The 22,095-nt window shown below is 52.2% G+C and overlaps 4 non-coding genes and 4 pseudogenes across 4 annotated transcripts; all 8 read left to right on the forward strand.

Annotated features, from left to right (window-relative positions):
* The first annotated feature begins 506 nt into the window (after window positions 1-506).
* On the forward strand, window positions 507-679 carry LOC139403232 (U2 spliceosomal RNA; annotated as a pseudogene).
* A 460-nt stretch (window positions 680-1,139) lies between these two features.
* Window positions 1,140-1,256, forward strand: LOC139403234 (U5 spliceosomal RNA). The gene has a single exon (XR_011633309.1). It is a non-coding gene; the product is annotated as a U5 spliceosomal RNA (small nuclear RNA).
* Window positions 1,257-3,537: 2,281 nt separating this feature from the next.
* Window positions 3,538-3,740, forward strand: LOC139403231 (U2 spliceosomal RNA; annotated as a pseudogene).
* A 497-nt stretch (window positions 3,741-4,237) lies between these two features.
* LOC139403235 (U5 spliceosomal RNA) lies at window positions 4,238-4,354 on the forward strand. The gene has a single exon (XR_011633310.1). It is a non-coding gene; the product is annotated as a U5 spliceosomal RNA (small nuclear RNA).
* Window positions 4,355-9,939: 5,585 nt separating this feature from the next.
* Window positions 9,940-10,116, forward strand: LOC139403339 (U2 spliceosomal RNA; annotated as a pseudogene).
* Window positions 10,117-10,613: 497 nt separating this feature from the next.
* Window positions 10,614-10,730, forward strand: LOC139403236 (U5 spliceosomal RNA). The gene has a single exon (XR_011633311.1). It is a non-coding gene; the product is annotated as a U5 spliceosomal RNA (small nuclear RNA).
* A 5,771-nt stretch (window positions 10,731-16,501) lies between these two features.
* Window positions 16,502-16,680, forward strand: LOC139403342 (U2 spliceosomal RNA; annotated as a pseudogene).
* Window positions 16,681-16,949: 269 nt separating this feature from the next.
* LOC139403239 (U5 spliceosomal RNA) lies at window positions 16,950-17,066 on the forward strand. The gene has a single exon (XR_011633313.1). It is a non-coding gene; the product is annotated as a U5 spliceosomal RNA (small nuclear RNA).
* Window positions 17,067-22,095: the final 5,029 nt, after the last annotated feature.

Below are 22,095 nucleotides of genomic sequence, written 5' to 3' on the forward strand. Positions count from 1 at the left end.
TCTGGGCTAGGGCACGGGTGTTGCTAGGTATGGTTAGGAGCGATTTTTTGCTGACTTGGGCTAGGTTAGAGCGAGACGTAGGGAGAGCGAGGGGAACAGATAGGGACAGGTTTCTGCTCTGGCTTCTCATGAGTCTCTTTAAAAGGGGGCTATGGGAAGCCAGGCAGAATTTAGTTAAGACAGGGAGAGATTGGGGGGTGGAAGGGATAGTGAGGAGGGTGGAAGGTGATGTGAGGGGGAGGATGAAGAGGGAGGAGATAAAGTGGGGGCAGCATGCGGCACGGGAGAGGTGGAAGGGGGGATTAGGGCTGGGAGTGTTAGAGTGAGGTTTGTAAGGGGATAGATTAGGGAAGGGAAGATAGGGAAGGGTTAGGTATTGGTTAAGTATGACGGGGAGGGACGATGCTCCCCTGAGGTTTGTTTTTGTTTGGGTGTTTGGTGATTTTGTAATAGAATGAATGAGAATTATTATTTTGTAAAGTATGAATGGTATTGAGTGTAAATAAATTATTTTTTGTAAAAAAAAAAAAATCTTATCAGTTTAATATCTGATACGTCCCCCATCGGGGGACTACATATTAAATGGATTTTTCGAACAGGGAGTCGGAAATGGGGCTTGCTCCGTCCGCTCCACGCATCGACCCGGTATTGCAGTACCTCCGGGAACGGTGCAACACTTTTCTCACGTTGTCAAGGAAAAATACAAATTCACAAAGGTATGTAAATAGCTGGCTGGCTGGCTGGCTGGCTGGCTGGCTGGCTGGCTAGCAGAAGAAGAAGAGAAGGAAAGAAACATTCAAACTCTTAGAAAGGCGAAGCGCCCTTCAAAGGGGTCCCCCGTTTCCCGCCATTTTACTTAAAAAAAAAAAAAAAAAAAAAAAAAAAAAATTGGGGCCAGGATTGTGTGTGTGTGTGTGTGTGTGTGTGTCTCTCTCTCTCTCTCTCTCTCTCTCTCTCTCTCTCTCTCTCTCTCTCTCTCTCTCTCTGTCGCTGTGTCTCTGTGTCTCTGTGTCTGTGACCTTCTTTTTATCCACAGACAGCCCTCGAAAACTTGGAAGAGTGGGTTCCGGGAGCACCCGCGGGAACCCTGCCTAGAGTGCACAGAGTGTGTCTCGGGCCCCGACCTCTTGACTTCCATATGACTCTGGTTTCTCTTCATTACGCACAAGCCTTTCGCCTTTTACTAAAGACTTCCGTGGAGAGGAACACTTACGAGTTCAACGTATTTTTGGAGCGGCTTTGCTTCTTGCAGAGCCCGGTAATCTTGTTTCAAGAGAAATTGACAGAGATGGGCCAGGATAGTGACTTAAAGACGCATTAGCGACTTTTTCCAAAAAAACACCTGCCTGTCGCCAGGGAAACGGTGGGTGGGTGGGTGGGTGGGTGGTTGAGTGAGTGAGTGAGTGGGGGTGGAGGGAGAGAGGAGCTGGCTTTTGCCAACCCACCCGCTGAGGTCTGTCGAGACCCCCGGGGGTCCGGCGGTTTCAGGGTTCCATTTGTGGGTTATCGCTTCTCGGCCTTTTGGCTCAGATCAAGCTTGACACCGAGGTGTCCCAGAGCCCGCTGAGCCAGAAGGTCGAAGGAAGTCCGGAGGGAGGAAGGTTTATTGTTTTGTTGCATAGAAAGGATTTTTTCGTGTCCTTTTCTATCAGAGGCTTCTTTTTTGAAGAGAGCTTGATGCCCGAGAGAATGACGAGAGAGGTGCCAAGAAGAATGTTCCCCGGGATTGGGATCGCAAACACCGTGAGGTTTGCATGGAGGAAAAAGGACACAGAGCCATTCGGGAGAGACAAGTTTGGCAGAACGGTCTTGATGGGGGAGCTAAAATTGGCAGTTAAAGACGTTCTGTGCTTCCAAGATAACCCGTCAGAGAATGCTTATGATGTTACGTTCCACACGGAGGAGATGCATGAAGACATTATGAAGAAGGGGAGGGCGGTGGAAGGAGAGAGCCCTATATGTAATTATGAGGTCACAAGTCTGGCCAAGAATAATTTTAGGTTGGTGACAGTAAACGTATATAACCCTCATGTCAAGGACGAGGAGGTAAGGGCATTCCTGGAGAGGTTCATGGATAATGTTTCTTCTGCAAGGCTCCTCAGGGACTCCCTGGGGTTTTGGACTGGGAGGAGGTGTTTTCAAGCACTCCTCAGGGAAGACCCAAAAGGCGTGGACGGTTACCTACATCCCCCAGCGATGTTCTCCCTGGGGGCTGACAGGGGGACATTGTACTATGCCCGTCAGCCTCCTTTCTGCAGGCGGTGTATGGCCTATGGCCATACCCTGGCCTCGTGTGAAGCCAGGAGGTGCAGGTTCTGTGGTTCAGAGGAGCACGAGGCCGGGGAGTGTGTCGAGCCGAAGAAATGCCACGGGTGTGGCTCGATAGCGCACCTGTGGCGGGACTGCCTGGCTCGGCGGAGGTCATACGCATCTGCAGCTGGGGGGGGAGCGAGAGCGGGGGATGGAGGAAGACAAGAGCCGGAAGACACAGGTGGAAGGACTGCACAGAAGGAGTCGGAGAAAGGAGAAGAGAAAGAGGAGGAGAGGGCCGGGACAGAAGGAGAGGTGGTCGGGACAGAAGAAGAGGTGGCCGGGATGGAAGGAGAAGGAGTCGGAATAGAGGTTGGGAAGGAGGTTGAAGGAGAAAAAGGAAAGAAAAAGAAGAAGAAGAAGACTGCGACGAGGATGGAGGAGAGTGAGAAGATGGGGAGAGTCGAGGGACCAGAGAAGACAACAGTGGAGAGAAAGGAGGTGGAGGAGGGTTTGGAGATGGAACCGGAAGGAGAGACGGAAAGGCGAAGGGGGGTGAAGAATTGGGAGGGGAGTGGAGTGACGAAGGAAAGGCTGGAGGAGTTGAGAGGGATGGTGAGGGATTTGGTAGAGAGGGAAATGGGAAAGGGAAAGGAGGAGGATGAAGGAACGGTGTGTGACTTTAAATATCAAAGACCTTTTCTGAATGATCCTCCGTGCAAGAGGCCAAAGAAGGTGGTGGACAGCAGGTGGAGGAGGGGTGGTAAAAAGGGGGGGGGGGGGGCAGTGCGGGGGGATGGGGAGGTAGCGGGGCCCTCGTGGGCTCCGTCTTCCTCATCTTTTAAACCCCTCGCTGAGCTTGACCTCCCAGGGATGGCCCGAAGCTGGATGATGGAGGGAGAGTCGGACTTTCTCTTTGGGGATGTAGCGTCCCCGGTCAGGAGTCCGGAGGAGGGGGGGGTGATGGACTTGAGTGTGGGGCAGGTGCCGGGGGTTGTTGCTGTGTTCAGGGGAGGGGGGACGGTGGGAGATGGGAGCAAGGTAGGGCCACAGTTAGACGGGATAGAGAAGGGGAGCAATGGGTGAGTTTTTGTTGTAATAGGTGGGGTAAAAGTTAGCAGTTTTGGACTGATTTTTTGTGTTTGGTAGATAGAAGATATTTAAGTTAATGGAATAATGAAGATTATTGTTTGGCAATTTGGATTTGGTAATAGTTTATTAGTTATGGAATGATTATTTGTAGTGTGGTGTACTTGGATACTTAAGTTGACTGAATTTTGGAAGTGTATTGTTTGGTTATTGAAGGTAATAAATATAAAAAAAAAAATAAAAAAAAATCTGTTCTTATCAGTTTAATATCTGATACGTCCCCCATCGGGGGACTACATATTAAATGGATTTTTCGAACAGGGAGTCGGAAATGGGGCTTGCTCCGTCCGCTCCACGCATCGACCCGGTATTGCAGTACCTCCGGGAACGGTGCAACACTTTTCTCACGTTGTCAAGGAAAAATACAAATTCACAAAGGTATGTAAATAGCTGGCTGGCTGGCTGGCTGGCTGGCTGGCTGGCTGGCTGGCTGGCTGGCTGGCTAGCTAGCAGAAGAAGAAGAGAAGGAAAGAAACATTCAAACTCTTAGAAAGGCGAAGCGCCCTTCAAAGGGGTCCCCCGTTTCCCGCCATTTTACTTAAAAAAAAAAAAAAAAAAAAAAAAAAAAAAAAATTGGGGCCAGGATTGTGTGTGTGTGTGTGTGTGTGTGTGTCTCTCTCTCTCTCTCTCTCTCTCTCTCTCTCTCTCTCTCTCTCTCTCTCTCTCTCTCTCTCTCTCTCTCTCTCTCGCTGTGTCTCTGTGTCTCTGTGTCTGTGACCTTCTTTTTATCCACAGACAGCCCTCGAAAACTTGGAAGAGTGGGTTCCGGGAGCACCAGCGGGAACCCTGCCTAGAGTGCACAGAGTGTGTCTCGGGCCCCGACCTCTTGACTTCCATATGACTCTGGTTTCTCTTCATTACGCACAAGCCTTTCGCCTTTTACTAAAGACTTCCGTGGAGAGGAACACTTACGAGTTCAACGTATTTTTGGAGCGGCTTTGCTTCTTGCAGAGCCCGGTAATCTTGTTTCAAGAGAAATTGACAGAGATGGGCCAGGATAGTGACTTAAAGACGCATTAGCGACTTTTTCCAAAAAAACACCTGCCTGTCGCCAGGGAAACGGTGGGTGGGTGGGTGGGTGGGTGGGTGGTTGAGTGAGTGAGTGAGTGGGGGTGGAGGGAGAGAGGAGCTGGCTTTTGCCAACCCACCCGCTGAGGTCTGTCGAGACCCCCGGGGGTCCGGCGGTTTCAGGGTTCCATTTGTGGGTTATCGCTTCTCGGCCTTTCGGCTAGGACCAAGCTTGGTACTGCGGTGCCCCAGAGCTCGCCTAGTTGAAAGCCGAAGGCCGGAGGGCGGTAAAGGTTGGAATAGAGGCTTCTTTATTTTGAGAGAGCTTTTTTTGAGAAATGGCGGAAAATATTCCCAAAAGATCGGTCCCGGGGATCGGATTAGCAAACACCGTAAGGTTTGCGTGGTGCAATAAGGAGATGGAGCCAGTCGGGAGAGAAACCTTTGGAAGGACGGTCCTGATGGGAATTTTGAAATTGGAGGTCAAGGACGTTTTGTGTCTGCAGGGTAACCCGAATGAGAAGGCTTATGATGTGACTTTCTACACGGAGGAGATGCATGATGCGATCATGAAGAGGGCAAGAGCTGTGGGAGATAAGAGGCCAATGAGTTTTTACGAGGTCTCAAGCCTAGCAAAGAACAATTTTAGGCTGGTGACTGTCAATATATACAACCCACACGTGAAAGACGAGGATGTAAGGGCTTTTTTGGGGAGATTTATGGACAGGGTCTCCTCCCCGAAGCTCCTCAGGGACTCCCTGGGGTTCTGGAATGGGAGGAGAGGTTTCCAGGCCCTTCTCAGGGAGGACCCGGGGGGTCTGGGTGGATACCTTCATCCTCCGGCCATGTTCTCCCTGGGGGCTGACAGGGGGACTCTGTACTACGCACGTCAGCCCCCGTTCTGCAGGCGCTGTATGGCCTACGGCCATGTCCTCGCCTCGTGCAGCACAAAGAAGTGTAGATTTTGCGGATCTGCTGAGCACGAGGCGAAGGACTGTGACGAGCCCAAGGCGTGCCACGGGTGTGGCTTGTCGTCACACCTGTGGCGGGAGTGCCCGGCTCGTAAAGGGTCATACGCGTCTGCGGCTGGAGGGGGAGCAGGGGCGGGGGATGGGGGACGAAGAGGAAGAGGGGGCCCAGAAACAGGATCAGGCCCAGAAGAAAAGGCCACAAGGAAGGAGGAGGGGGCGCAAAAGGCACGGAGAGAAGAAGGGAAAAGGAGCGAGAAGGATGGAGCAGAAGGAGAGGAGGGGCAGAAGGCGGAAGGAGAAAACGGAGTGGAGAGGCAGGAGAAGGCGACAGAGGAGAGAGAGGAGGAGGAGGATGGTGCGGCAACAGGAACAGAGGGAGATTTGGAACAGGGAGAAGTAGTAGGGGAATGGGGGGAGTGTGAGATGTCGAGTGCCCGAGTGGAGGAGCTGAGGGGGATGGTCGAGGGGCTGGCGGGGGAGGGAGGCGTTGTCTCTCCTTTGCAGCCCATAAAAAAGAAGAAAGCGAAGAGGAGGGCGCCCGTTATAGAAGGGAAGAAAGGGGAGGGGGAGGCCAAGAGGCAGATGGGGGAAAAGGGGGTTAAGGCGGGGGAAACTTCCGGGACCTTGTTGGCCTCTTTGGATTCTGGGACGCCAGGGGAACTGGATCCACTAAGCGGGGGGCTGGAGTGGGAACCTGGGGGTTCGCAGTCCATTTTCGGCGACACAAAGTCCCCTTTTTACTGCCCGGCAAGCAGGGGGGCAGGAGAAATGGAGGATTTGGGTGGCCAAGGCAGGATGCAGGGCATCGGGGTGGCTAACACCTTACCTGGGTCCTGGATTGGGTTGATGGAGGGAGACGGGGGGGCGTCACAAGAGGGGAACATGTCCCCGCTGGAGGAGATGGAGCAGGGGAGCATCGGGTGAGCCTCCTTTTTATTTGGGTGTTATGGGAGAAAGGGTTTTGTATTGGTTTAATTTAAAATTAATATTTCTGTTTCCTTTCTTAGTTTAAATGTTAGGGGGTTAAGAGACTATGTTAAAAGGAGGGCGGTGTTTAGTTTTTTAGAGGGGGTAGGTTTTGATTTTTGTTTCTTACAGGAGGTTCACCTGAGGGATGGAGGGGATGTTGAGAGGTTTAGGAGGGAGTGGGTAAAGGGAGATTCATTGTGGGGCATAGGTGGGGTGCACTCGACGGGGGTAGGGATTTTGTTCGGGAATAAGGAGGTTAAATTAGAGGGCACTTTCTTGGTAATGCAGGGTAGAGTTTTGGGGGTGGATGTCAAGTATAGGGAGATTAGATATAGGTTATTTGGGGTGTATGGGCCACAGGTGGCGGCAGACAGGAGGGAGATGGTGGACTGTCTGGCGCCCCTGTGTGTTACTAACAGGCACTTGGTGATAGGGGGTGATTTCAACATAGATTTAGGGATAGGGGGGGATAGTAGTGCAGGCGCCATCACCGGGCTAATGGCTTGCCATGGTCTGGTTGATGGCGGCCTGCACACTGCTCCGGCAATGGTCGGTCCTACATGGCGCAACTCCAGGGGGGTTGCGCGGAGGCTCGACTACATTTTTGTATCCAGGTCTTTGGGTCAGTTGTCTGGGCGTCTGTTGCCTGTTTTCTTTTCGGATCATGACGGGGTGCTCCTGCAGGTGGGGTCGCCAGTCTGCCTCTTCGGTAGGGGGTACTGGAAATTAGATCGGGATTTACTGGATGAGCAAGGTTTTGTTAATGCCGTTACAGGGGTGTTTCGGGGGCTTGAAGGCCTCCGGCCCATGTGTGAGGGGGTGTTAGAATGGTGGGATTTAGTAAAGGTAAGGATTAGGGCCTTTATTATAGGATATGGTAAGAGGAAAAAAAGGGAGGAAAGGAGGGAGGTGGATCATATCCAAAGGTTGCTCGAACTCGAGTACGAGGCAGGCAACCTCGGCGGGTCGATTGACTGGGAGAGAACCACAGCCCTGAAGGCGCAGCTCAGGGAGCTGCAGGAGCAGAAGGCTCGAGCTTTCCTGGAGCGTGCACATAGTGGCTTTTTAGAACATAATGAGACTTGTTCCGCTATGTTCTTCAAGTCGGTTAGGGCCAGGCAGAGTAGGAAGGTAATGCATGGAGTTAGAGAAGAAGATGGTAGTGTAGTAAGTAAACCAGAGGAGATGGTCAGGGTGACAACTGAGCATTTCCGAGGTTTATTTAAGGAAAGGGAAATAGATGTAGAGCAGGGAAATGTGTTTTTAGAACACTTGTCCCGGCGGTTGCCGGAGGACATTAGAGACGTGATGGAGGCCCAGATCTCCCTCGAGGAGGTTGAGAGCGCCCTCAGGAGGATGGGTAAAGGGAAGGTGCCTGGGATGGATGGTCTACCGGCCGAGTTTTACCTCAAGTTTTGGGGTGTACTTGGACCGGTGGTACTCGAAGTCTTGAAGGCCATCCTTGAGACAGGGGTCCCAGGGGGATCAATGGCTGTTGGTGTGCTGTCACTTCTGTACAAGAAGGGGGACGCAACAGACCTTGGCAACTGGCGGCCATTGACCATGCTGTGTGTAGACTACAAGTTGCTTGCAAAGGTCTTAGCGGATCGGTTGCGCACAGCCCTTCCCTACGTCGTCCACGAGGATCAGACGTGCGGGGTAGAGGGACGCTCTATTAGATGGAACCTTCAGTTGATCAGGGACTCCATCGCCTGGGTTGAAGATAGAGGTCTGCCTTTAATGGTAGCAGCGCTTGATCAGGCGAAAGCCTTTGATCGCGTGAATAGATCCTTTCTATTCAGGGTATTAGGTAGATTAGGGTTTGGGGAGAAGTATATAGGATGGATCCGTACATTATATGTCGGAGCGGGGTGTCGAGTAAGCGTAAACGGGCACTTGGGTGACGTTTTTGACCTCTCGTCTGGGGTCAGGCAGGGGTGCCCGCTCTCGGCACTCCTCTTCGTTCTGTACATGGAGCCTCTGGGGGCTGCCATTAGGGCAGACACAGGGGTGGAGGGCTTGTTGATCCCTGGAAGCGGTGGGCTGCGTGTTAAGATGACGCAGTACGCCGACGACACTTCCTTGCTCCTATGCAAGGACTCGTGCCTGACAAGGTCCCTTGCCATCATTGGGGATTTCACCCGAGCGTCGGGGGCGGTTCTGAACCATGCGAAGTCTTCCGTTAAGTTTTTCGGAAGATGGAGCGGTAGAACGGATGTGCCCGGGGGGTTATCTCTCTGTGAGGGGGCCCTGAGGATTCTCGGGGTCCATTTTGAGACCTCTGGCTCAGCGACGCTGAACTGGAACATGAAGATCGCAGTGGTACAGAGGAAGCTAGCAATGTGGAAGGCTAGGTCGTTGTCCTTTATAGGCAAGGTCCTGGTCCTAAAAGTGGATGTATTGCCATCTCTATTGTATTTGGCATACATCTACCCATTGCCGGCTTGTCTGAGAAGACCTCTAGTGAGGCTTGTGTTTCAGTTCATGTGGGGTGGCAGGTACGAGTGGGTCGCCAGGGCGCGCATGCTCTGTCCCATCGGGGAGGGAGGTAGGGGGGTACCAAACATCCCCCTCAAGCTGGACACAATTTTTGTGTCCTTCGTGTTGACAGAGCTGGCTCATCCGGTGATACACCCGTCCGGTTACCTCCTGCGGGTGTTCTTCTCGTACCAAGCGAGAAGCGTAATGGTGTGGTCTAACACGGGTCCTCGGGCGGAACAGCTGCCGTGGCACTTTGGCCATGCGGCCAAGTGGCTGCGTGCGCACCCCGAGGTTGAAGTTGCCCGAGTAGGTTTAGACCACAGGCACCTGTACGAGGAGGTCAGGCAGGCAGGGAGTCCTCCGCCTGTGGCGGGTATCTCGTCGGTGGTCTGGGAGGGAGTGCAGGCGCGGGGCCTGGACAACAGGCTCAAGGACCTGAATTGGTTGAGCCTCCACAAGTGCTTGCCGGTACGTTCCATCATGTACCGGCATAGCTTGGCGCGATCCCCCACCTGCCCAAGATCTGCTTGTGGCAGGGAGGAGACTGTGCGCCATGCCTTTTGGGACTGTGCCGTTGCCGGAGTGGTATGGGCTAGGGCACGGGTGTTGATAGGGTTGGTTAGGAGTGATTTTGTGGTGACGTGGGCTAGATTAGAAAGAGGTGTAGGGAGAGCGAGGGGAACAGATAGGGATAGGTTTCTGCTCTGGCTTCTCATGAGCCTCTTTAAACGGGGGCTGTGGGAAGCCAGGCAGAATTTGGTAAAGACAGGGAGAGATTGGGGGGTGGAAGGGATAGTGAGGAGGGTGGAAGGAGATTTAAGAGGGAGGATGAAGAGGGAGGAGAATAAGTGGGGGCAGCATGCGGCACGGGAGAGGTGGAAAGGGGGTTTAGGACTGTTAGTGTTAGATTAAGTGTTGTAAGGGGATAGATTAGGGACGGGGAGATAGGGAAAGGGTTAGGTATTGGTTAGGTATGACGGGGAGGGACGATGCTCCCCTGAGGATCTTTGGTTTTTTTGGGTTTCTCGTCATTTAAAATGAAAATACCATTATTTACGTTTGTATAGAAAGTATGATTTTGTATAGAATTGATGGTACTTGAAAGTAATAAATTATTTTTCTAAAAAAAAAAAAATCTGTTCTTATCAGTTTAATATCTGATACGTCCCCCATCGGGGGACTACATATTAAATGGATTTTTCGAACAGGGAGTCGGAAATGGGGCTTGCTCCGTCCGCTCCACGCATCGACCCGGTATTGCAGTACCTCCGGGAACGGTGCAACACTTTTCTCACGTTGTCAAGGAAAAATACAAATTCACAAAGGTATGTAAATAGCTGGCTGGCTGGCTGGCTGGCTGGCTGGCTGGCTGGCTGGCTGGCTGGCTAGCTAGCAGAAGAAGAAGAGAAGGAAAGAAACATTCAAACTCTTAGAAAGGCGAAGCGCCCTTCAAAGGGGTCCCCCGTTTCCCGCCATTTTACTTAAAAAAAAAAAAAAAAAAAAATTGGGGCCAGGATTGTGTGTGTGTGTGTGTGTGTGTGTGTGTCTCTCTCTCTCTCTCTCTCTCTCTCTCTCTCTCTCTCTCTCTCTCTCTCTCTCTCTCTCTCTCTCTCTCTCTCTCTCTCTCTCTCTCTCGCTGTGTCTCTGTGTCTCTGTGTCTGTGACCTTCTTTTTATCCACAGACAGCCCTCGAAAACTTGGAAGAGTGGGTTCCGGGAGCACCCGCGGGAACCCTGCCTAGAGTGCACAGAGTGTGTCTCGGGCCCCGACCTCTTGACTTCCATATGACTCTGGTTTCTCTTCATTACGCACAAGCCTTTCGCCTTTTACTAAAGACTTCCGTGGAGAGGAACACTTACGAGTTCAACGTATTTTTGGAGCGGCTTTGCTTCTTGCAGAGCCCGGTAATCTTGTTTCAAGAGAAATTGACAGAGATGGGCCAGGATAGTGACTTAAAGACGCATTAGCGACTTTTTCCAAAAAACACCTGCCTGTCGCCAGGGAAACGGTGGGTGGGTGGGTGGGTGGGTGGGTGGTTGAGTGAGTGAGTGAGTGGGGGTGGAGGGAGAGAGGAGCTGGCTTTTGCCAACCCACCCGCTGAGGTCTGTCGAGACCCCCGGGGGTCCGGCGGTTTCAGGGTTCCATTTGTGGGTTATCGCTTCTCGGCCTTTTGGCTAAGATCAAGCTTGACACCGAGGTGTCCCACAGCTCGCTTAGCCAGAAGGTCGTCCCAGGAGAGCGGTAAGAAATTTTTTGATTTTTGATCAAGAAAAACAAAAAAAGGAAAATATACACTTTTGGGGAACTTTATTTTTCTCCCTTAAAATTGTTTTGGGTTTTTCTTTGTTTTGGAGGAGTGCGTCATTTTTTTGTGAGGATGGCGCAGAAATCAGCAAATGGGTCGGTCCCCGGGATCGGGCTCGCTAACACCCTGCGTTTTGCTTGGAAGGAGAAGGATGTGGAGACATTTGGGAGGGAGACATTCGGGAGGACAGTCCTTATGGGGACATTAAAACTGAAAGTGGAAGAAGTGTTTTGCCTTCAAGGCAACTCACTGGAAGGGACTTTCGACGTTGCTTTCTACACGGAGAGGAAGCATGATGAGATCCTGAAAAAAGCGAAGGAGGTTGGGAATACAAAGCCCATGTGTTTCTATGAGGTGAAGAGTCTGGCGAAGAACAATTTTCGGGTTGTAACCGTCAATATGTATAACCCCTACGTCAAAGATGAGGAGGTGAGGGCCTTTCTGGGGAGATATATGGATGGTGTCTCCTCAGGAAGGCCCATCAAGGACTCTATGGGGTTTTGGACTGGGAGGAGAGGGTTTCAGGCCCTCCTCAGGGAAGATCCTAGGGGAGTGGGGGGGTACCTTCATCCCCCGGCTATGTTCTCCCTGGGGGCTGACAGGGGGACATTGTATTATGCACGTCAGCCCCCGTTTTGCAGGCGCTGTATGGCCTATGGACACATCCTGGCCTCGTGCAGCACTAGAAAGTGCAGATTTTGTGGATCTGGGGAGCACGAGGCCAAGGACTGCGACGAGCCGAAGGCCTGCCACGGGTGTGGCTCTACTCAGCACCTGTGGCGCGATTGCCCGGCTCGTCAACGGTCATACGCGTCTGCAGTGGGAGGGGGAGCAGGAGCGGGGGATGGGGGAAGAAGAGGAGGGGAAGGACGGGCTTTTTTTGCACAAAGAACTGGCCCAGAGGGTAAGAAAAAAGAAGAAGAGAAAAGAGTGATAGCAGGAGGAGAAAGGACAAGAGAAGATACGGGAGCAGAAGATGGGAAGAAGGATGAAGATGGGGAAGTGGAGGAGCGAGAGGGGGGGGTGGGGGAGGGGGAGCCTGTGACAGGACCTGTGGGGGTGCCTGGGGCAGGACCTGTGGGAGGGGTGCCTGTGGCAGGTTCTGTGGGAGGGGTGCCTGTCGAAGGACCTGTGGAGGGGGGGGGGGTGCCTGTGGAAGGACCTGTGGAGGGGGGGGGGTGCCTGGGGCAGGACCGGTGGAGCGGGAGGGGGGAGAGGGGGTACGGGAGTGGGGGGATAGCATGTTGGATTTCCTTGTGGAAGAGATGAGGGAAATGGTGGAGGAGCTAGCGGGGAAGAGGGGTGGTGTCTCCCCGCTACCTCCTACACCAAAAAAAGACAAAAAGAAACGGAAGATGAAGGGGGGCTCGGGAGGTAGAGAGGGGGAGGGGGGTGTAGAGGGGGAGGGGGGGGCTAAGAGATCAGCGGGGGGGGGAGGGGGGAGGACATTGGTCTCCCTGTTTGCCTCAACCCCTCAAAATTTAGAGGAGGGTGGCTCCGGTGAGGGGTCTGTGGGCTGTTTGTCGGAGGGGTCTCAACTCCTGTTTGGGGAGATGGGATCCCCGATACTCAGCCCCGAGGCATACAGGGAGGGGGGGTTGGAGAGTGGTGGTGAGGAACCCAGGGTGCAGGGCACTAGGCCTAACACACTGCCTGCATCCTGGGTTGGAGGGATGGAGGAGGACGGGGGGGCGTCAGGAGAGGAGAGGACGTCCCCGCCGGTGGAGATGGACCAGGGGAGCATCGGGTGAGTCTCCTGGTTTTTCTTTGGGTTTTGGGTTAAATTGTAAATAATTATTAAATAAATATGTCTGTTTCTTTTCTTAGTTTAAATGTTAGAGGTTTAAGGGATTTTGTTAAAAGGAGGGCGGTTTTTTGTTATTTAGAGGGTGTGGGTTTTGATTTCTGTTTTTTACAGGAGGTTCACCTGAGGGATGGTGGGGATGTGCATAGATTTAGGAGGGAGTGGGATAAGGGGGAATCTTTTTGGGGCATAGGAGGGGTGCACTCAACAGGAGTAGGAATTTTGTGTGGGAATAGAGAGGTTAAGATAGAGAGCACTTTTGTTATAATGCAGGGTAGAGTAATGGGGATAGATGTAGTGTATAGAGAAGCTAGGTATAGATTAATTGGGGTATATGGGCCACAGGTGGCGGCAGACAGAAGGGAGATGGTGGACTGTCTGGCGCCCCTGTGTGTTACAAATAGGCACTTGGTGATAGGAGGAGATTTTAATATAGATTTAGAGGTAGGTGGTGATAGTAGTGTAGGCGCCATCACCGGGCTAATGGCTTGCCATGGTCTGGTTGATGGTGGCCTGCATACTACTCCGGCAATGGTCGGTCCTACATGGCGCAACTCCAGGGGGGTTGCGCGGAGGCTCGACTACATTTTTATATCCAGGTCTTTGGGTCAGTTGTCTGGGCGCCTGTTGCCTGTGTTCTTCACGGATCACGACGGGGTGTTCCTGCAGGTGGGGTCGCCAGTCTGCCTCTTCGGTAGGGGGTACTGGAAGCTAGATCGGGATATACTGGAGGAGCAGGCTTTCGTTGACGCATTTTTTTGTTTCTTTCGGAGGCTTGACGGCCTCCGGTCCATGTGCGAGGGGGTGTTAGAGTGGTGGGATTTAGTGAAGGTGAGGATTAGGGCTTTTATAATAGGATATTGTAAAAGGAAAAAAAGGGAGGAAAGGAGGGAGGTGGATCGTATCCAAAGGTTAATTGAACTCGAGTACGAGGCGAGCAACCTCGGCGGGTCGATTGACTGGGAGAGATTCGCAGCCCTAAAGGCGCAGCTCAGGGAGCTGCAGGAGCAGAAGGCTCGAGCTTTCCTGGAGCGTGCGCATAGTGGCTTTCTAGAACATAATGAGACTTGTTCCGCTATGTTCTTTAAGTCGGTTAGGGCCAGGCAGAGTAGGAGGGTAATGCATGGCGTTAGGGAAGAAAATGGTAGTATAGTAAGTAAACCAGAGGAAATGGTCAGGGTGACAACTGATCATTTCCGAGGTTTATTTAAGGAAAGGGAAATAGATGTAGAGCAGGGAAACGTGTTTTTAGAACACTTGTCCCGGCGGTTGCCGGAGGACATTAGAGACGTGATGGAGGCCCAGATCTCACTAGAAGAGGTTGAGAGTGCTCTTAGGAGGATGGGTAAAGGGAAGGTGCCTGGGATGGATGGGCTGCCGGCTGAGTTTTACCTCAAGTTTTGGGGTATACTTGGACCGGTGGTCCTCGAAGTCTTGAAGGCCATCCTTGAGACGGGGGTCCCGGGGGGATCAATGGCTGTTGGTGTGCTGTCACTTCTTTATAAGAAGGGGGAAGCAACTGACCTTGGCAACTGGCGGCCGTTGACCATGCTGTGCGTAGATTACAAGATTCTTGCAAAGGTTTTAGCAGACCGGTTGCGCACAGCCCTTCCCTACGTCGTCCATGAGGATCAGACGTGCGGGGTAGAGGGCCGCTCTATAAGATGGAACCTACAGTTGATTAGGGACTCCATCGCCTGGGTTGAAGATAGAGGGCTGCCTTTAATGGTAGCAGCGCTAGATCAGGCGAAAGCCTTTGATCGCGTGAATAGATCCTTTCTATTCAGGGTATTAGGTAGATTAGGATTTGGGGAGAAGTTTATAGGATGGATCCGTACATTATATGTCGGAGCGGGGTGTCGAGTTAGTGTAAATAGTCACTTAGGTGACGTTTTTGACCTCTCGTCTGGGGTCAGGCAGGGATGCCCACTCTCGGCCCTCCTCTTCGTACTGTACATGGAGCCTCTGGGGGCTGCCATTAGGGCAGACACAGGGGTGGAGGGCTTGTTGATCCCTGGGAGCGGCGGGCTGCGTGTTAAGATGACGCAGTACGCCGACGACACTTCCTTGCTGTTGTGCAAGGACTCGTGCCTGACAAGGTCTCTTGCCATCATTGGGGATTTCACCCAAGCGTCGGGGGCGGTTCTGAATCATGCAAAGTCTTCCGTTAAGTTTTTCGGAAGATGGCGCGGTAGAACGGATGTGCCCGGGGGGTTATCTCTCTGTGAGGGGGCCCTGAGGATTCTCGGGGTCCATTTTGAGACTTCCGGCTCAGCGACGCTGAACTGGAACATGGGTATCGCAGTGGTTCAGAGGAAGCTAGCAATGTGGAAGGCTAGGTCTTTGTCTTTTATAGGTAAGGTCCTGGTCCTAAAGGTGGATGTATTGCCATCTCTTTTGTACTTGGCGTACATCTACCCATTGCCGGCTTGTCTGAGGAGGCCTCTAGTGAGGCTTGTGTTTCAGTTCATGTGGGGTGGCAGGTACGAGTGGGTCGCCAGGGCGCGCATGCTCTGTCCCATCGGGGAGGGAGGTAGGGGGGTACCACATCTCCCCCTCAAGCTAGACGCCATTTTTGTTTCTTTCCTGTTGACGGAGCTTGCTCGTCCGGTTATACACCCGTCCGGTTACCTCCTGCGGGTGTTCTTCTCGTATCAGGCGAGAAGCGTAATGGTGTGGTCTAACGCGGGTCCTCGGGCGGAACAGCTGCCGTGGCACTTTGGCCATGCGGCCAAGTGGCTGCGTGCGCACCCCGAGGTTGAAGTTGCCCGAGTAGGTTTAGATCACAGGCACCTGTACGAGGAGGTCAGGCAGGCAGGGAGTCCTGCGCCTGTAGCGGGCATCTCGTCAGTGGTCTGGGAGGGAGTGCAGGCGCGGGGCCTGGACAACAGGCTCAAGGACCTGAATTGGTTGAGCCTCCACAAGTGCTTGCCGGTACGTTCCATCATGTACCGGCATAGTTTGTCGCGATCCTCCACCTGTCCAAGATCTGCTTGTGGCAGGGAGGAGACTGTGCGCCATGCCTTCTGGGACTGTGCCTTTGCCGGACTAGTCTGGGCTAGGGCACGGGTGTTGCTAGGTATGGTTAGGAGCGATTTTTTGCTGACTTGGGCTAGGTTAGAGCGAGGCGTAGGGAGAGCGAGGGGAACGGATAGGGACAGGTTTCTGCTCTGGCTTCTCATGAGTCTCTTTAAAAGGGGGCTGTGGGAAGCCAGGCAGAATTTAGTTAAGACAGGGAGAGATTGGGGGGTGGAAGGGATAGTGAGGAGGGTGGAAGGTGATGTGAGGGGGAGGATGAAGAGGGAGGAGATAAAGTGGGGGCAGCATGCGGCACGGGAGAGGTGGAAGGGGGGATTAGGGCTGGGAGTGTTAGAGTGAGGTTGGTAAGGGGATAGATTAGGGAAGGGAAGATAGGGAAGGGTTAGGTATTGGTTAGGTATGACGGGGAGGGACGATGCTCCCCTGAGGTTTGTTTTTGTTGGGTGTTTTTTGTAAATAGAGTTTAATAAGAATGAATGAGAAATATGATTTTGTAAAAGAATGAATGGTATGGATGGTAAATAAATTATTTTTTGTAAAAAAAAAAAAAATCTGTTCTTATCAGTTTAATATCTGATACGTCCCCCATCGGGGGACTACATATTAAATGGATTTTTCGAACAGGGAGTCGGAAATGGGGCTTGCTCCGTCCGCTCCACGCATCGACCCGGTATTGCAGTACCTCCGGGAACGGTGCAACACTTTTCTCACGTTGTCAAGGAAAAATACAAATTCACAAAGGTATGTAAATAGCTGGCTGGCTGGCTGGCTGGCTGGCTGGCTGGCTGGCTGGCTGGCTGGCTGGCTGGCTGGCTGGCTAGCTAGCAGAAGAAGAAGAGAAGGAAAGAAACATTCAAACTCTTAGAAAGGCGAAGCGCCCTTCAAAGGGGTCCCCCGTTTCCCGCCATTTTACATTTAACCCTGCCTAGAGTGCACAGAGTGTGTCTCGGGCCCCGACCTCTTGACTTCCATATGACTCTGGTTTCTCTTCATTACGCACAAGCCTTTCGCCTTTTACTAAAGACTTCCGTGGAGAGGAACACTTACGAGTTCAACGTATTTTTGGAGCGGCTTTGCTTCTTGCAGAGCCCGGTATCTTGTTTCAAGGGAAATTGACAGAGATGGGCCAGGATAGTGACTTAAAGACGCATTAGCGACTTTTTCCAAAAAACACCTGCCTGTTTGTTGCCAGGGAAACGGTGGTTGGTTGGTTGGTTGGTTGGTTGAGTGGGGGTTGGAGGGAGAGAGGAGCTGGCTTTTGCCAACCCACCCGCTGAGGTCTGTCGAGACCCCCGGGGGTCCGGCGGTTTCAGGGTTCCATTTGTGGGTTATCGCTTCTCGGCCTTTTGGCTAAGATCACGTGCATTGTCCTTGACAGTGCTGCGCTTGATCAGAGAAGCGATCGCAGGCCGGAGGGCGTCCGGGAGATTGTGCTAATTACTTTTGTTTAAAATCATTATTGTTGTATTGTTTCACTATTATTTTTGTCCTGGGTTAGGTGGTGGGTCTGGTGGTGGACTACAGGTGCACCAGCACCTGTAGGGTGAGTTTGAAGGCCCTCTGGTCCTTTTCTTTCTTATTTAATTTAAATTTCAGTTTCCCCTTGTTTGTCCTGTTTAGTACCTATCCTCCCCCTTGTATCCTACCCTCCCCCCTTCAATTATTTCCTACTGTTTTGAGTTTTGTGTTGCCTGCTAGCCGGAGGGGCTTTCTGGCTTGTTGGAACGCTAGCCTCCTGGCCCTTTAGGCGTGGCAGGCATTGCATTGTTGTGTGTTTGTCTGACCGTATTCTCCCATCCACCTTGTACTTGCTAGTTCACCCCCTAAATTGCCTTTTGTCTCTGTTTCTTGTCTTGTGTTGTCAACTGGGGGACCTTTGGCCTGCCGGCTTGCTAGCTGGTTGGCTTGGCCTGGCCTACTGGTGAGGCTTGCTAGCTGGTTGGCTTGGCCTGGCCTACTGGTGAGGCTTGCTAGCTGGTTGGCTTGGCCTGGCCTACTGGTGAGGCTTGCTAGCTGGTTAGCTTGGCCTGGCCTGCTGGTGAGGCCTGCTAGCTCTCTCGGCCCTCAAGTTTGGCAGGTGTTGTGTTGGTCAGTGTTCCTTTTGTTATCCCCTTAATTCCCCTTACCTAAATTTGTTTGTTTGTTAGTTCGCCCCACCCCCCTCCCCCCGTTTTTGTTTGTTTTGTTCATTATTGTCCTTCCCCTTCGTGCCTTTCCCCTCCGGGGAAAATTTATTTTAAAAAATTACACACAAAAAAAATAAAAAATCCCTCCTTGTGTCCCTTCCCATTGTTGATAAGATTAGTTTGGTGCTGTGCTAGATAGTTTGTTGTGTGTCCCGTGGTACTGGTAGGCCCTGTTCAGCACAGTCTGGCTGAGCCTGCTAGTTCCTTGGCTGTTTTACACCCCTTCCCCTCCCTTTCCCCTTCCCTTCCCCCTCCCCTCTCACTGGTGTTGGGCTGTAAAGGGAGTGGGCCTCCATCATGTCAGCAGCACAGGCTGGCATGAGGAGGCACCATGCAGTGCGCCTCCTTCTAAAGGAGAGGGGAGGAAAAATAATGGAGCTATCCCGATTGGATTTCTCCAGAAAATTCCTCCAGAAAGAGCTCGGCTTTCATCCCGCGCAGGTAAACTGCATCTTAGCCCTCCCCTATAGGAAGGGCTTCGATGTCAGTTTTGCCAACGCCAGCTTCCTGAGGGAGTTCTGGGGGAAACTCCAGAACGCCCTGAACACCCAGGGGTCCCTCACAGCGATGTTTGAGGTGACCAAGCTGACGGATAATAGCATTAAAACCGTTATTGTCCGTATGTACAATGAAACCGTACAGCCGGAGGACGTTGCAGTATGGCTGGGCAGGTACTGCAACGTGAAGGGTCCCCTGATCCAGGTAAAAGACCTCGATGGGATCTGGACAGGGGCCTGGAGGGTCACTGTCCAGCAAAGGGAGGACCCTGGGGGCTATGGTGGGTTGAAAGCCATCCCATCCACCATAGTCCTCGGAGAGAACAGGGGCCATGTTCACTACCAGGACCAGCCCAAGCTGTGCCGTAAGTGTGGTGAACATGGCCACCTTGCAGACGCCTGTCAGAAGGTCGTCTGCATGAAGTGCCGGGAGGTGGGCCACCGCTACGAGGAGTGCACGAACGGAAGGTCGTGCAACCTCTGTGGCGAGCGGTCCCACCTCATCCGCGACTGCCCCTCCTCCTGGGCCAACAGGGCCAAGGCTGGAAGGAGGGAGTGGGCGGCCGCGGACCGGGCTTTCGAGCGCCAGAGGGCTGGAACGGCAGTTGCCGAGGTGGTAGTGGAGGAGCCGGTGGTGGAGGAGGAGGCAGTAGTGGAGCCGGCAGTGGTGGTAGAGGAGACAGTGGTGGAGCCGGTGGTGGTGGCTGTAGTGGAGGGCGCGGAAGGTGCAGTGGGGGAAGAAGTGGGAGGAGAGGACAAAACCCTCCCCACCCCAACCCCCCTGCCCCAGACTAATGTGACCCCTGAAGGAGAAAGGGCCGAGAAAGACGGCTCCGGAGAGATGTTTAGCGAAAGCTCCCCAAGTGGGTCAGACATCATAGGGTCGGTGTCGGAAAGCACCATGGAGACTGTGTCAGAAGGTACGGGAGAGGAGGGGGAGAGTAAGGAACACCTCCCCCTACGTAAAAGAAACGCTGAGGAGCTCTCTGACCCCGAACAGGGTGAGGAGAAAAAGGGAAAGGTGGAGTGGGAGAGCTCCCAGGGGGAGGAAGAACCCAGAACCTTCCCCTCCAACTCCCCCAATCAAGTCTCCTTTTTAAGTCCTGTTTTAACCTCCTCTCCCTTCCAAACCCCCTTACCCCGGAGGGAGAGAGAGAAAGTCCCTGAAGACTAACCCCCTTTTAACTTTTCAATGGCTTTTCTTCTAGCACTGTTTTTACTCACCCCTTTCATGGCTTTTAAAATCACCACTATAAACGTGAGGAGCGTAAAGACAGCAACAAGAGCACAGTCGGTTTTATCCTTTTTAGAAAGGTTTAACTCTGATGTGTTTTTACTACAGGAGTGTGGTCTACCCTTTTTATCCTCTTACAGGAAATGGGAGGATAAGTGGCGGCACGGGCCCTCCATTTGGAGTGGTTCCAATTTTAACAAGAACGACGGTGTTGCCATTTTAATCAAGACCCCACAGGTGGTGGTGAAGGGGAGCACAGTGGTGGTAGGTGGGCGTGCTCTTTTAGCCAACTGTACTTTTATGGGGAGGGATTTTAACGTGCTAAACGTGTATGGTTTTAACGATAAACATGACCGGTGTGCACTTTTAGAGGACCTGCAGTCCCACATGCTAGGGAGGGATCCTCTAGTGGTGGGTGGGGATTTTAATTGTGTTTTAAGCAGAGCAGACAGGAGAGGGGCAGGAGGGGATTTTAAGGTAGACAGGTCAAGTGTTTTATTGCAAGTGCTGTGCAGGGATTTTAAACTGACTGACTGTTTTAAAACCCTGCATCCAAGAGAGGAGGGCTTCACCTGGACCAGTGGTGATGGCACCAGAGCCTCTCGCATTGATTATCTGTTTACCCGGGACTGTCCCCCAACTGATGCTAGAATAACCCCTGCTTTCTTCTCAGACCACGTAATGCTGACGTGCACCCTTTCACTATCTTCGGGTGTGACTGTGGGAAGAGGGCCCTGGAAACTGAACTGCTCCCTTCTAGAAGATGATAGAGTAGTTAGTCAGTACAGAGAGCAGTTCAGCCAGTGGCAGACGCTACAGGACTTCTTTGACACGCGAGCACAGTGGTGGGAAATGGTGAAGGAAAGGACAAGGACCTTCTTTAGAGAGATAGGAAAGGAAAAAGCAGAGAAAAAGATAGACGCATGGTGGGACTGCAAAAGCGACTGGAAAGGTATTTTAACCTATGCCAACAGGGCCTTGATTTTAACCAAGAAATTAAAGAAGTAAAGAAGGAAATGGCACTTTTAGCAGAACAGAGAAGCAAGGGGGTTATTTTAAGAAGCAAGGAAAGGGAATTAGAAGAGGGGGAGAAGTGCACTAGGTACTTTTTTAAGAAAATAATTAGTAAGGGTAGGATTATGACAGGATTGAGAAACAAGGACGGGGTTTTAAAAACAGACACAGAGGGAATAAAGGAAGTGGTCGAGGACTTTTATGGGGAACTGTTTGGGGTAAAAGATGTGTGCGAGGGAACAATGGGGGACCTTTTAACATACATCGACAAGACCTTACCCAATACAGACGACCTGAAAAAAGACCTGACGAGGACAGAAATCGACCAAGGACTGAAACGTTTTAAGAGGGGTAAATCACCGGGGGAGGACGGCCTCCCTTTGGAGTTTTATCTGACCTTTTGGGATGTTTTAGCCGACGAACTTCTGACTGTTTTTACTGACTTCGAACACCTCGACAGACTACCCGACAGTTTTAGAGTGGGGATCGTGACTCTTTTACATAAGAAAAACGACAGGACGGACCTGAAAAACTGGAGACCGATTACCCTTTTAAACTTTGATTGTAAACTTTTTACCAAGGTTTTAACACTCAGAATGTCTTCTGTTTTAGGGGAGGTGATCCACCCGGACCAAACCTGTGCCGTGCCCGGAAGGAAGATCACGGACAGCCTGATACTGATCCGAGATGCCATCTGTTATGCGAGAGACAGAAACATGCGGCTTGTAGTCCTAAATTTAGATTTTGAAAAAGCCTTTGATCGGGTCTCGCACCAGTACCTCTTTAAGGTACTGCAAAAAATGGGTTTCCCGGACAGGTTCTTAGCTTGGGTGGGACTGCTGTACGGGGACATCACCAGCAAAATCCTTGTAAATGGGCATCTGTCAAAAGCAGTGGGAGTACACTGCGGCGTCCGTCAGGGCTGTCCGTTATCTCCCCTTCTGTTCGTGGCCTGTATTGAACCACTGGCACAGGTCTTGAGAAGGGACCAAGGGATCAGTGGGGTGGGTATCCCGGGGAGTGGGGGGATGACCGCCAAGTGCGTCTTTTACATGGACGACGTCAACATTTTATGTACCGACCTTTTATCCGTCGACAGGACTCTGGACAGGACTGACTGGTACGGACGAGCCTCTGGGGCGAGACTGAACAGAGACAAGACAGAGGCCCAATTCTTCGGACCGTGGG

Source organism: Oncorhynchus clarkii, unplaced genomic scaffold, assembly GCF_045791955.1.
Source record: "Oncorhynchus clarkii lewisi isolate Uvic-CL-2024 unplaced genomic scaffold, UVic_Ocla_1.0 unplaced_contig_2020_pilon_pilon, whole genome shotgun sequence".
In the NCBI taxonomy this organism is placed as follows: domain Eukaryota; kingdom Metazoa; phylum Chordata; class Actinopteri; order Salmoniformes; family Salmonidae; genus Oncorhynchus; species Oncorhynchus clarkii.